At 47.4% G+C, this 14,043-nt stretch overlaps 1 protein-coding gene across 1 annotated transcript in view; it reads left to right on the top strand.

The window, feature by feature from the left end:
- Positions 1–14,043, top strand: part of slc30a2 (solute carrier family 30 member 2) — a 170,017-nt gene that overhangs the window by 72,743 nt on the left and 83,231 nt on the right. The window lies entirely within an intron of this gene.

Raw genomic sequence — 14,043 nt, 5'->3', positions numbered from 1 at the left:
CTTGAAATGGACAATTAATGCAATAGAAGAACAAAGATCAGGTTTGATGAAATTCGCTTCTTGTTTCTATTTAGCAGAATGAATTTAATTTAATAGTATCTCAAATAATATGTGAGTTGCTTCTCTATATATTTCCCCAAAATTGTCCTGCAGCTACTTTCTTAATATTGGAGGTTTTTATTGAATCCTTTTATTCTGTGGTGAAAAATTTACATCACAATATTTATATGTATACTTTTGACCAAATATCTGTTCCTTAAAATCGTGTCTTTAGAAGACATCATCCTGGATCAAATACTTTGGCTTAACATTTTTATTGAAGACACCAGATGCTGTTTTGAGAAATATAGGTTTCTGTTACTATTGAAGATAATGTATTCTATTTTTATTATAGTTGTCACATTTGTACTAACTCTTTAACATCTGTTGAGATTATTGCTAAAAGAACTCTGCATCATTGTAAAATCAGATCTTCTTATCAATACATATTTAGTCTGAAGGAACAGTGTGGCTTGTTAACTGCAGGTAAACATTTTGGATGTGGGGTTTTATAAACAGACAAATTGATCCTATTTAAAATATGTATTGAATAAAACACAGTATTTGGGACCTAATAAGAATCTGTCAAGATTAACACTGCCCTGGTTTGATGGGACGTTACCTATCAAAAAGGTCAAATTGAAGAAATGTGTGCAGACCCTTTGGGGGTAATTGTAACCCCCAAAAATGGTTGGGTTGAGGTCGGGTGAGATGTAAAAAAAATGTTTAAATCGCAAACTCAACCCCAACCCATCTCCAACCTGACTGCCCACTTCCGGGTTTAATGGAGGAGGGACAGGGGGTGGGCAGCTAACTGCTCCCAGGAGGCGGGTTGGCCATTTAACTATTATAAGGCAGCTGGGAGCCTCCCATTTAAACTAATTTACAGGTTTAACCCTGACAGGCCAGATTTCCCAGGCACTGGGAAACCTGGCAGCTCAAGGGAGGCAAGGACAGCTTCAGGGAAAAGGTAAGTGCCCTTTACAGCACTGCTTGTGGGCCAAGAGCAGGAGGAGGAGAAGGAGCACAAGCAGGAAGCCACCCCCACCCCTCCAGACCCAACCGCTTATGAAGTCCGCCCCAGTCAACATCAGGGCCTTTGTTTCTTTACGTGAAGAAACAAACAGAAAGGATCTTTTGAAGTGCGGGCAGATGGGCCCAGAGATTCCAAAATCAAAATTCTGTCCTTAGATTTGAAATTACTGTCAGTTCATGTGTTGCCAAATCCATTCCAATTTATTGAACTATACCCCCAAAATGCTCAGTATGAAAATATATATAGAAAATGCAACTAACAGTGGAATAGTACACTGAGGCAGAGAGTTTCCTTTCATAATAAGTAAAAATATGGGTATACACAGCATGCTATAAAACCCTAGGATTTAAAAACATTTCATAATTATCTCAGGTTGTCATCTCACTTTTGAGTTATAAGGTCGTGGGCTCAATTCTGCCGAGAAACATCACAAAAAACATCACAAAAATCTGATCATTTATCTCATTGCTGTTCATGGAACCTTGCTGTGTGCAAATTGTGTCCCATGTTTGATCACAGAGCGGGGGAGTGGAATTAATTGGATAGCTCGACCAAAGAGCCGGCACAGGCACGATGGGGCAAATGTCTCCTCTTTTCTGTATCAGACTATGATTAAACTTCTTGTAACACTGAGTTGTATGCATGGGGTTGTGCATGAAATACTCACTGCTACGGTCACCTTCTTCCATTGGGTCTGAGCAGTTTCCTTAAGGGCCTTAGATGCTCTGTCTCACACCATTTCCTCATACAACAGAAGGTGAAAGGCCCAATTGCAGTGGAGCTCAGTAATACATTGCACATAGTAATTCAAAGTTCAATGTGCAATGCGTACTGCCAGCAAAAACACTACATTAGTTCATTTGCAAATTCCTGGTCCTGGGAAGGGAGTGATTGGGGCACACTGATTGAGGGTGCTCAGATATTTGCTGTCATCTTCCTAAATATGTTCTGTTTAAAGGCCATGGCTGCACATAGCCACAGCGGGAGCACCAGGACAGGCTCGAAAACAATCATGCTTAAGCAGTTCACCCATTATGAGGAGATGGCGCTCACTATTTTCCACCGACAATCTATCGCAGAGATTGGCAAAGGTGAGTTTGGTGGTGTGGTGCCACCACTCAACAAGTATCATCCAATTATTATTATCCTTTCCACATTCACTTTCTTAATGCTTCCCAGTGAAGCTACATGTGCTAAGCAGCTGTATGATGCACGAAGTGCCTTATGAACTTATGTCTCTTTGAAGGCATTACCTTGGGGTCCACCATAAATCTTCTTTCTCTCTTCCTATAGGTTCTTCCCAAGAAGAGACAAGAGCAAGTAGCACTATGGACCCTGGCACATCACAGTAGCTGGTGTATAGCACTGCTTCTGCCCCAGCATCAGCACTAGCATAGCTAATGGCACCCAGGAGAATTTAAGCACTAAATTCAAGGAAGCTGCACTGGGAGCTTAAATAAGTTGGAGAAAGTAGAAGTGACAGCACTGAAAACACAACCTGGCCAGTGTGTGAACTCATGCCACATATAGGGACAAGGGATTATCTCCTTACTGGGCCTGCCTTCATATGGAGCAAGATACATTTTCCACATCACTTGAGCCCTCCATGAGTAGTTGCTGGTGGAGAATGTGCAATAGTGTCCTTTTGACATCACATCCTTCTACGGGAGGGATTTACTCAAGTGAAGAATACCATGGAACAAGTGGCATCTTCACGAGTGTGACACATTCCATTGTGCATAGTTAGTGTTATGTATGTAAACTTGTATATACCTTGGACAGCCACCAGAGGGCTCATCCCCAGGAGTCCCAAGGGATCCCACAATCTCTTGGGAGCACAGGTACTTAAGGAGGCCTCACAGGCTGGCGAGGCTTTCTGGAGACCTGCAATAAAAGACTACGGTCACACTTTACTTTGAGCTCACAGTACCAGTCAGAATATTCATACATAGCAACTGGCGATGAGATACAGATGACGAACCCAACGATGCAGAGAACAGTGGGCATCCTGGAGAAATTCTCGGAGGGAGATGATTAGGAAACCTTCGTGGAGCGACTCGACTAATACTTCGTGGCCAACAAGCTGAAAGGAGAAGCGAACGCTGCCAAACAAAGGGCGATTCTCCTCACCATCTGCAGGGCACCAACGTATGGCCTCATGAAAAATCTGCTTGCTCCAGCAAAATCCACAGAGAAATCGTATGATGATTTGTGCACACTGGTCCGGGAGCATCTAAACCCAAAGGAAAGCGTTCTGATGGCGAGGTACCAGTTCTACACATACAAAAGGTCTGAAGGCTAGGAAGTGGACGAGTTATGTCGCCGAGCCAAGATATTGCGAATATGAAGGACACTTGGAGCACATGCTCAGAGACTTTTTCGTACTTGGCATTGGCCATGAAGTGATACTTCGCAAACTTTTGACTGTGGAGACCCCAACCTTGAATAAGGCCATAGCGATAGCCAGACGTTGATTGCCACCAGTGACAACACGAAGAAAATCTCTCAGCGCACAAGTGTTGTTACAAGTACTGCGAACAAAATGATATTGTTTTCAAATCACAACGTACAGGGCAGGCCCCACATGCCTGCAGCTGCACGTCTGCAGATGTCTCAGAGTCCACCATCAAGGGTGATGAATGTAAGGCCATTAACACCTTGTTGGCGCTGTGTGGGTAATCATCATTTCCATTCATGCCGCTTTAAAGGGTATGTTTGCAAGGGCTGTGGAACAATGGGACACCACCAATGTATGTGCAGGCGAGCTGCAAACCCTGTTAATCCTGCAAACCACCATGTTACAGAGGAGGACAGATCCATGGCGGATCACGACGAACCAGAGCCTCAGACCGAGGAGGCAGAGGTATATGGGGTGCACAAATTCACAACAAAGTGTCCCCCGATAATGCTGAAGGTTGAATTAAATGGACTCCCGGTGTCAATGGAGCTGGACACGGGTGCAAGCCAGTCCATTATGAGCGAAAAGACTTTCGATAAATTGTGGTGCAGCAAGGCCTCAAGGCCAGTCCTGACTCCCATTCGCACTAAACTGAGAACTTACATGAAAGAACTGATTCCTGTAATCGGCAGTGCTACTGTAAAGGTCTCCTACGATGGAGCGGTGCACAAGTTACCACTCTGGGTGGTACTGGCCGATTGGCCTCATGCTGCTCAGCAGGAGCTGGCTGGGCAAGATACGCTGGAACTGGGAATGACGTCCGAGCGCTCTCATCCGCTGACGACACTTTGTGTGCCCAGGTCTTAAACAAATTCCCTTCACTGTTCGAACAAGGCATCGGGAAGTTCCAAGGAGCAAAAGTGCAGATCCACCTAATTCCGGGGGCACAACCCATCCATCACAAGGCGAGACCAGTACTGCACATGATGAGAGAGAGGGAGATTGAGCTGGACCGGCTGCAAAGAGAGGGCATCATTTCGCTGATTGAATTCAACGAGTGGGCCAGTCCGATTGTCCCAGTCTTCAAGGGAGATGGCACCGTCAGAATCTGTGGTGATTACAAAGTAACTATCAATCGTTTCTCCCTGCAGGATCAATACACACTGCCAAAGGCTGACGACCTTTTTGCTACGCTGGTGGAAGGAAAGACGTTCATGAAACTGGACTTGACCTTAGCTTACATGACGCAGGAGCTGGAGGAATCATCAAAGGGCCTCACCTGCATCAACACGCACAAAGGTCTCTTCATTTATAACCAATGCCCGTTTGGATTCGATCAGCTGCAGCGATATTCCAGAGAAACATGGGAAGCTTACTGAAGTCGATCTCGCACACGGTGGTCTTCCAGGACAATATTTTAGTTACAGGTCGGGACACAGTCTAGCATCTGCAGAACCTGGAGGAGGTTCTTAGTCGACTCAACCGCGTGGGGCTCAGATTGAAATGCTCGAAGTGCGTTTCCTGGCGCCTGAAGTGGAGTTCCTGAGGAGAAGAATCGCGGCGGATGACATCAGGCCCACCGATTCGAAGATGGAGGCAATCAAGAACACACCGAGGCCACAGAGCGTGACGGAGCTGCGGTCATTTCTAGGACTCCTGAACTTCTTACTGGGTCTCAGCACACTGTTAGAACCACTGCACACCTGACTGCGTAAAGGAGACAAATGGGTATGGGGCAAAAGCCAAGAAAATGCCTTTGTTAAAGCTAGAAAAGTGTTATGCTCAAACAAATTGCTTGTGTTGTATGATCCATGTAAGCGTTTGGTATTAGCATGTGATGCATCGTTGTATGGCGTCGGATGTGTATTGCAACAAGCTAATGAATCTGGGAAATTGCAACCGGTAGCTTATGCATCCAGATGTCTGTCTAAGGCTGAGAGGTTGAGAGAGCTTACAGCATGGTTGAAAAAGAAGCGTTAGCGTGTGTCTATGGGGTAAATAAAATGCATCAATATCTGTTTCGGCTAAAATTTGAATTGGAAATGGACCATAAGCCCTAATATCTCTATTTTCCGAGAGTAAGGGGATAAATACGAATGCATCGGCCCGCATCCAGAGATGGGCGCTCACGTTGTCCGCATACAACTACGTCATCCGCCACAAGCCAGGCACAGAAAACTGTGCTGATGATCTCAGTAGGCTGCCATTGCCCACCACGGGGTGGAAATGGCACAGCCCGCAGATTTAGTCATGGTTATGGAAGCATTTGAGAGTGAGCAATCACCCGTCACAGCCCGATAGATTAGAACCTAGATGAGCCAGGACCCCTTACTGTCCCTAGTAAAAAATTGTGAGCTTCACGGGAGCTGGTCCAGTGTCCCAGTGGAAATGCAGGAAGAGATAAAGCCGTACCAGTGGCGCAAAAGTGAAATGTCTATACAGGCAGACTGCCTTCTGTGGGGCAATTGGATAGTGGTCCCAAGAAGGGCAGAGACACTTTCATCAATGACCTCCACAGTACCCACCCAGGCATCGTAATGATGAAAGCGACAGCCTGATCCCACATGTGGTGGCCCGGTAACGATGCGGACTTGGAGTCCTGCGTGCACACATGCTCGCAGTTAAGCAATGCACCCAGGGAGGCGACACTAAGTTTATGGTCTTGGCCCTCCAAACCATGGTCTAGGGTTCATGTCGACCATGCAGGCCTGTTTTTGGGTAAAATGTTCCTTGTGGTTATAGATGCATATTCCAAATGGATTGAATGTGAGATAATGTCGGCAAGCACGTCCGCTGCCACCACTGAAAGCCTGCGGGCCATGTTTGCCACGCACGGACTAACTGTTGTCCTTGTGAGTGACAACGGGCCGTGTTTTACCAGAGCCAAGTTCAAAGAGTTCATGACCCGCAACGGGATCAAACATGTTACATCTGCCCCGTTCAAACCAGCATCCAATGGTCAGGCAGAGAGAGCAGTGCAAACTATCAAGCAGGGCTTAAAGAGAGTAACTGAAGGCTGACTGCAGACTCACCTATCCCGAGTCCTGCTTAGCTACCGCACGAGATCCCACTCGCTCACTGGGATTCCACCTGCTGAACTGCTCATGAAAAGGGCACTTATAACAAGGCTCTCGTTAGTCCACCCTGATCTACATGAAGAGGTAGAGAGCAGGTGGCTTCAACAAAGTACATATCATGATAGTGCAAATGTGTCACGCGAAATTGAAATCAATGATCCTGTATTTGTATTGAATTATGGAAAACACCCCAAATGGCTTCCCGGCACTATTGTGGCCAAAGAGGGGAGCAGGGTGTTTCGGGTCAAACTTTCAAATGGACTCATTCACTGGAAACACTTGGACCAAATCAAACTCAGATTCGCGGACTATCCTGAGCAATCCACTTTGGACCCCACATTATTTGACCCCCCCAACATACCCACCAGTGGCAACCGACATCGCGTTTGACCACGAAGCAGAACCCATCACCCACAGCAGCCCAGCATGACTCACCACACCATGCAGCCCAGCAAGGCCAGCTGCACAGCAGCCCAGCAAGGGTCCAACAAATGATTCACCAAAACCAGCATTTGCACCGAGACGATCAACCAGGGAAAGAAAGGCCCCAGATCAACTCACCTTGTAAATAGTTACACTATTGCCTTTAGGGGGGAGCGGGGGGGGGAGTGTTGTTATGTATGGAAACTTATATATACCTTATACAGCCATCAGAGGGCTCATCCCCTGGAGGCCCAAGGGATCCCACAATCCCTTGGGAGCACAGGTACTTAAGGAGGCCTCACAGGCTGGAGAGGCACTCTGGAGGCCTGCAATAAAAGATGAAGGTCACACTTTACTTTGAGCTCACAGTATCCAGTCAGACTCTTTATTCATATAGAACAGTTAGATAGAGGCAGAATTGGCTTTATGTACAGGTGCATCGTCCAGAATCCAGAGCCCTCAGAATTGAGGTCATTTCGGATTCCGCGTTTTTCTGGACTTTGGATCGTTTTTCTGATGTCACGAATCCGAAAACACCCGAGCCCAGGTTCGGGTATTTCCGGATTTCGGAACGTCAGAAATGGTGGGGGGTCCCCGCTGAGGAGCTGTTCGGGCCGCTGGCCCCGCCGCAAAGGAGCTGTTTGGGCGGGCCCTGCCGCCAAGGAATTGTTTGGGTGGGCCCCGTCGAAGCAAAGCTGTTCGGGCGGGACACCGCCGAGGAGGAGGTGTTCAGGCAGGCCCCACCAAGGGGGAGGTGTTCGGGCGGGCCCCACGAAGGAGGACGTGTTCGGGCGGGCCCCACCAAGGAAGAGGTGTTCGGGCGGGCCCCACCAAGGGGGAGGTGTTCGGGCGGGTCCCACCAAGGAGGAGGTGTTCGGACGGGCCCCACGAAGGAGGAGGTGTTCGGGCGGGCCCCACCAAGGAGGAGGTGTTCGGGCGGGCCCCACCAAGGAGGAGGTGTTCGGGCGGGCCCCGCCAAGGAGGAGGTGTTCGGGCGGGCCCCACCAAGGAGGTGTTCGGGCGGGCCCCACCAAGGAGGAGGTGTTCGGACGGGCCCCACCAAGGAGGAGGTGTTCGGGCGGGCCCCACGAAGGAGGAGGTGTTCGGGCGGGCCCCACCAGGGACGAGGTGTTCGGGCGGGCCCCACCAAGGAGGAGGTGTTCGGGCTGGCACCGCCAAGGAGGAGGTGTTCGGGCGAGTCCCACCAAGGAGGAGGTGTTCGGGCCGGCCCCACGAAGGAGGAGGTGTTCGGGCGGGTCCCACCAAGAAGGAGGTGTTCGGGCGGGTCCCACCAAGGAGGAGGTGTTCGGGCAGGTCCCACCGAGGAGGAGGTGTTCGGGCGGGTCCCACCGAGGAGGAGGTGTTCGGGCGGGTCCCACCGAGGAGGAGGTGTTCGGGCGGTTACCACCGAGGAGTAGGTGTTCGGGCGGGTCCCACCGAGGAGGAGGTGTTCGGGTGGGTCCCACCGAGGAAGAGGTGTTCGGGCGGTTCCCACCGAGGAGGAGGTGTTCGGGCGGGTCCCACCGAGGAGGAGGTGTTCGGGCGGTTACCACCGAGGAGGAGGTGTTCGGGCGGGTCCCACCGAGGAGGAGGTGTTCGGGCGGGTCCCACCGAGGAGGAGGTGTTCGGGCGGGTCCCACCGAGGAGGAGGTGTTCGGGCGGGTCCCACCGAGGAGGATGTGTTCGGGCGGGTCACACCGAGGAGGAAGTGTTCGGGCGGGTCCCACCGAGGAGGAGGTGTTCGGGCGGGTCCCACCAAGGAGGAGGTGTTCGGGCGGGCCCCGCCATGGTGGAGCTAATCAGGCGGGCTCCGTCGCAGAGATGTTGTTCAGGCAGGTGGGCGAGGACGCCCCGAGGTAAGGGCAGCGGCGGCGAGCGAGGCGAGGTGAGACGAGGCCCGAGGTCGGGTAGCGGAAGGACCCCGAGGTCGGCAGGGTTGGCGGGTCTGGATTCCGGAACATTTTACGAATTCCGGACGACCCTGCCACCGATCGGTCCGGAGTCCGGATGTCAGAACTCCGGATTTTAGATGCTCTATATAAACATAAAGCTAAGACTGGCGAAAGTCTAAGTTGGCTGCCTGGCTTCAGCATGTCTGGCTTCTAGGAGTTGACGTTTGCCACCAACTTACATACAGCACAACATGTATTCTGGAACTAGGGCTCTTAAAGAAAACATTATGCCATTAATATTCATTTTTCTTGTATCAAACTGGAATTTGCAATGCATTCCAGGAACTCTAAGAGCAAATGGAACATTTTAAGTCTCTAGTGTAGAGTCAATGCAGACAGACAAAATGAAAGACTGATCCACAAAATCATGGAAACCAAGGTGGTCCTGGGTAAAACAGGACCAAAACTGAGTCAAGTGTATTACAGGCTGTTGCTAAAGAGACCCTTACTACATTCATTGCTGTCAGAAGCTGAATGCAGTTTTTAAAGATTAGGCCAATTATAGCTATTATTGTGCAAAATATTGTACTGTTTTGCATGTGCCCTTATTTTATTTCTGTAAATAATTTGTTAATTTATACTAAGAATGTAAGTTGTGAGGAGGATGCAAAGAGGCCTCAAGGAGATAAAGACAGGTTAAGTGAGTGGACAAGAACATGGCAAATGGAATATAATGTGGAGAAAAGCAGAATATTTTTTAAATGGTGAGAGATTGGGAAATGTTGGTGTTCATAGGGTCCTTGTACACGAACCACTGAAAGTTAACATGCAGGCACAGCAAGCAATTAAGAAAGCAAATGGCATGTTGGCCTTTATTACAAGAAGACTTGAGTATAAGAATAAAGACATCTTACTGCAATTATATAGGGCCCTGGTGAGATCGCACCTGGAGTATTGTGTACAGTTTTGGTCTCCTTACCTAAGAAAGGATATACTTGCCATAGAGGAAGTGCAACGAAGGTTTACCAGACTGATTCCTGGGATGGGGGGATTGTCCTTTGAGGAGAGATTGAGTAGACTAGGCTCTAGAGTTTAGAAGAATGATAGGTGATCTCATTGAAACATACAAAATTCTTACAGGGCTTGACGGTAGATGAAGGGAGGATGTTTCCCCTGGTTGGGGAGTTTAGAACCAGGGGGTCACAGACTCAGAATAAGGGGCCGGCCATTGAATATTTAGGGAATCAAGAGATATGGGGATAGTGCAGGAAAGTAGAGTTGAGGTTAAAGATCAGCCATGATCCCATTGAATAGCGGAGCAGGCTCAAGGAGCCGAATGGCCTGCTACTGCTTCTAATTCTTATGTTCTTATTTAGGACTAAGATGAGGAGAAATGTCTTCATTCAGCAGGTAGTGAATCTTTGGAATCTTTGGAGGGCTGTGGAGGCTCAGTTGTTGAGTATATTCAAGACAGAGATCAATAGATTTTTTGATATTAAGGAAATCAAGGTATATAGGGATAGTGCAAGAAAGTGGAGTTGAGGTAGAACCATGATCTTATTGAATGGCAGAGCAGGCTTGAGGAGCTGAATGGCCTACTCCTGCTCCTATTTCTTATGTTCTTATGTTCTTATGAGCCCAGCTTGAGTGTGGTGTGTAAATAACACCCACTCTAGTTGGGAGAGAGTAATAAAGTGCAGTGGGTACGAACAATTTAGTACAAGGATTGTACAAGGTATTTACAGGGACAGGAATCTGCATGGCTGCAGCTTCTTGTTCATAAAGGACACAAAGTCTCCTGATGGGAAATAAAGCAAGACCATTGAAAGAGGGAACAGCTCATTAAACTACCCTAAAATTTCCATTATACTAGTGGCAGAAAGTTACAAGAAATGCTCATCCCATCACAATGACCATCAGCAGGGGAACAAAAGCACAAAAGCACCAAAAAACACATTTCTGGACCTGAAGATTTTGTTTCCTGATAAATTGATCCTTCGCATCCAATTCACGCAGTACTATGAATAAACCCAAAGTTTTTAGGTACAACTTATACTGCAACTGTAATTGGAAAGACCAGTAAGATGTGACTTACCAAACTGAAGACAGAAATATAGAGGAAAAGAATGCAGGATATGAATGTTCACTGACCAAAAAAACAGACTTTAACAACATATGAAACACTCCAAAGCAGGCCGAGGCAATAGCTGACATGTGCCCATTGTATTTTGGAAAGTGTGTACTAATCGTTGAGCATCACCTGCAGTTGTGAAATTCTCTACGTGACCTAATTTGCATAAATATTCCATTTAAATGTGGTGTGCATTTGCCTGCAGCACAGCTTCCTTGTAGGCCCCAAAAGTTGCACTTTGAAAAATTGAGAAGGCTGTGAATTAGGCACACAAGGTTGGATGACCAATTTTCCAACCCATGCCCACCACCAGCAAGGCTCCGGTCCCCTGGCAGCCCTTCCTAATGGTGGGCAGGAGCTAGATTTTCCGATTGCAATGGGCAGATAGGCGTCAGAGATGTGCTTTACTGGCACAGGTGTCCACTGGCTCTGTGCACATGTCGTCGACTCCACTGACCCTACCAACCCCGGCGGGGTCAACACTGGAAGTCAGCCATGGGTACGATCCCATGTAACTGCTGGCATCGCAGTCTGTGGATATTCAGGGCCAATTAACCCAATGTCACCTTTCATCTGGAGACAATTGCACGTTTGCACATCCAAACTGTATTTGTGTAAAGTACACCTTTCTGTAAAGTATTTGTTGGTTTTCATTTAGATTGGATTGCTAAATTAATGATTTAACGGGCTGTGTGACACAAATACCTAAATTGTTATTTTTAGCTGCTTCTTACAAGTACCCTGATCTGAGCACTATATTTCTTGACAAAACAGCATTGCATTCATCATGATTCTAATTGTGCTATGGACAAAGAAAACTAAAGAGACTTTGGCCCTGAACTTGGTGCACTCACCGCCCGCTGCCGTCAAGTTTTCTGGGCGGTCTGCCCTCGGTGCCAGTTTCCTCTAGGCCTCCCGCCGGCGGTAGGGAAGGACCACTGGGAACCGCCCGCTGACGTCTGCTAGCGCACAAGGCGCGTAAGTGTCCTCCCACCCGCCGAGCTGCCAGATTCCTCCGGGCGGGCATTGGCAGCAGCAGGGGGAAGGACCACTGCATAGAGGCAGGTCTAACCCCAGTATGAAGACCTGCAAAAAAAAGGTTCGTAAACTTTTTTTATTTTAATTTTTTTGCAGCGATTCAGGTGGAGGGAGTCCCCTGAAAGTTTTCCAGTGGGTTTTATTTTGTGTAAATTTTTATTTTTATGTGCCCCCCCCTCCCTGGTCCCGACTCAATCCTCGGTGGCACTTCGGCGAAGATTGCATTTGCCGCTGTGATTGGGAGCTCCCGCACGCTGCCGCCCACATTTGTTTTTTTGCCGCCGAGCGGTCTTTGCAGATCTTTGAGGAATCTCCCTGCCAAAGTACCGCCAGGTCTCTCAACAGGCCTTTAGGCTACACTTGGGTGAGTTTTTGCTCGTGCTGTTGGGGAGGTGTTAAACTAATATGGCAGGGGATGGGAACCTCTGCAGGGAGAGAGAGGGAAATAAAATAGGGGCAGAAGCAAAAGATAGGAAGAAGAAAAGTAAAACTGGAGGGCAGAGAAACGCAAGGCAAAAATCAAAAAGGACCACATTACAGCAAAATTCTAAAGGGACAAAATGTATTAAAAAGACAAGCCTGAAGGCTCTGTGCCACAATGCAAGGAGTATTCATAATAAAGTGGACGAATTAACTGCGCAGGCAGCTATTAACGAATATGAAATAATTGGGATTACGGAGACATGGCTCCAGGGTGACCAAGGCTGAGAACTCAACATCCAGCGTTGTTTAACATTCAGGAAGGATAGACAAAGAAAAAGGAGGTGGGGTAGCATTGCTGGATAAAGAGGAAATTAACGCAATAGTAAGGAAGGACATTAGCTTGGATGATGTGGAATCTGTATGGGTAGAGCTGCGGAATAACAAAGGGAAGAAAACGCTAGTGGGAGTTGTGTACAGACCTCCAAACAGTAGTAGTGAGGTTGGGGTCAGCATCAAACAAGAAATAAGGGATGCATTCAATAAAGGTACAGCAGTTATCATAGGAGGCTTTAATCAACATATAGATTGGGCTAACCAAACTGGTAGTAATACAGTAGAGGAGGATTTCCTGGAGTGTATTAGGGATGGTTTTCTAGACCAATATGTTGAGGAACCAACTAAAGAGCTGGCCATCCTAGACTGGGTGATGTGTAATGAGAATGGACTAATTAGCAATCTTGTTGTGCGAGGTCCCTTGGGGAAGAGTGACCATAATATGGTAGAATTCTTTATTAAGATGGAGAGTGACACAGTTAATTCAGAGACTAGGGTCCTGAACTTAGGAAAAGGTAACTTCGATGGTATGAGACATGAATTGGCTAGAATAGACTGGCGAATGATACTTAAAGGGTTGACAGTGGATAGGCAATGGCAAACATTTAAAGATCACATGGATGAACTTCAACAATTGTACATCCCTGTCTGGAGTTAAAAAAAATGGGGAAGGTGGCTCAACCGTGGCTAACAAGGGAAATTAGGGATAGTGTTAAATCCAAGGAAGAGGCATATAAATTGGTCAGAAAAAGCAGCAAATTTAGAATTCAGCAGAGGAGGACAAAGGGTTTAATTAAGAGGGGGAAAATAGAGTATGAGAGTAAGCTTGCAGGGAACATAAAAATTGACTGCAAAAGCTTCAATAGATATGTGAAGAGAAAAAGATTAGTGAAGACAAACGTAGGTCCTTTGCAGTCAGAATCAGGTGAATTTATAATGGGGAACAAAGAAATGGCAGACCAATTGAACAAATACTTTGGTTCTGTCTTCACGAAGGAAGGCATATATAAGCTTACGGAAATACTAGGGGTCCAAAAGTCTCGCGAGAGGGAGGAACTGAAGGAAATCCTTATTCGTCAAGAAATTGTGTTAGGGAAATTGATGGAATTGAAGATGGATAAATCCCAGGGCCTGACAGTCTGCATCCCAGAGTACTTAAGGAAGTGGCCCTAGAAATAGTGGATGCATTGGTGATCATTTTCCAACAGTCTATCGACTCTGGATCAGTTCCTATGGACTGGAGGGTAGCTAAT

This window comes from Pristiophorus japonicus, chromosome 7 (genome assembly GCF_044704955.1).
Source record: "Pristiophorus japonicus isolate sPriJap1 chromosome 7, sPriJap1.hap1, whole genome shotgun sequence".
Classification (NCBI taxonomy): domain Eukaryota; kingdom Metazoa; phylum Chordata; class Chondrichthyes; family Pristiophoridae; genus Pristiophorus; species Pristiophorus japonicus.
Note: the sequence above shows the minus strand (reverse complement) of the source record. Positions and strands in the feature narration are given on the sequence as shown.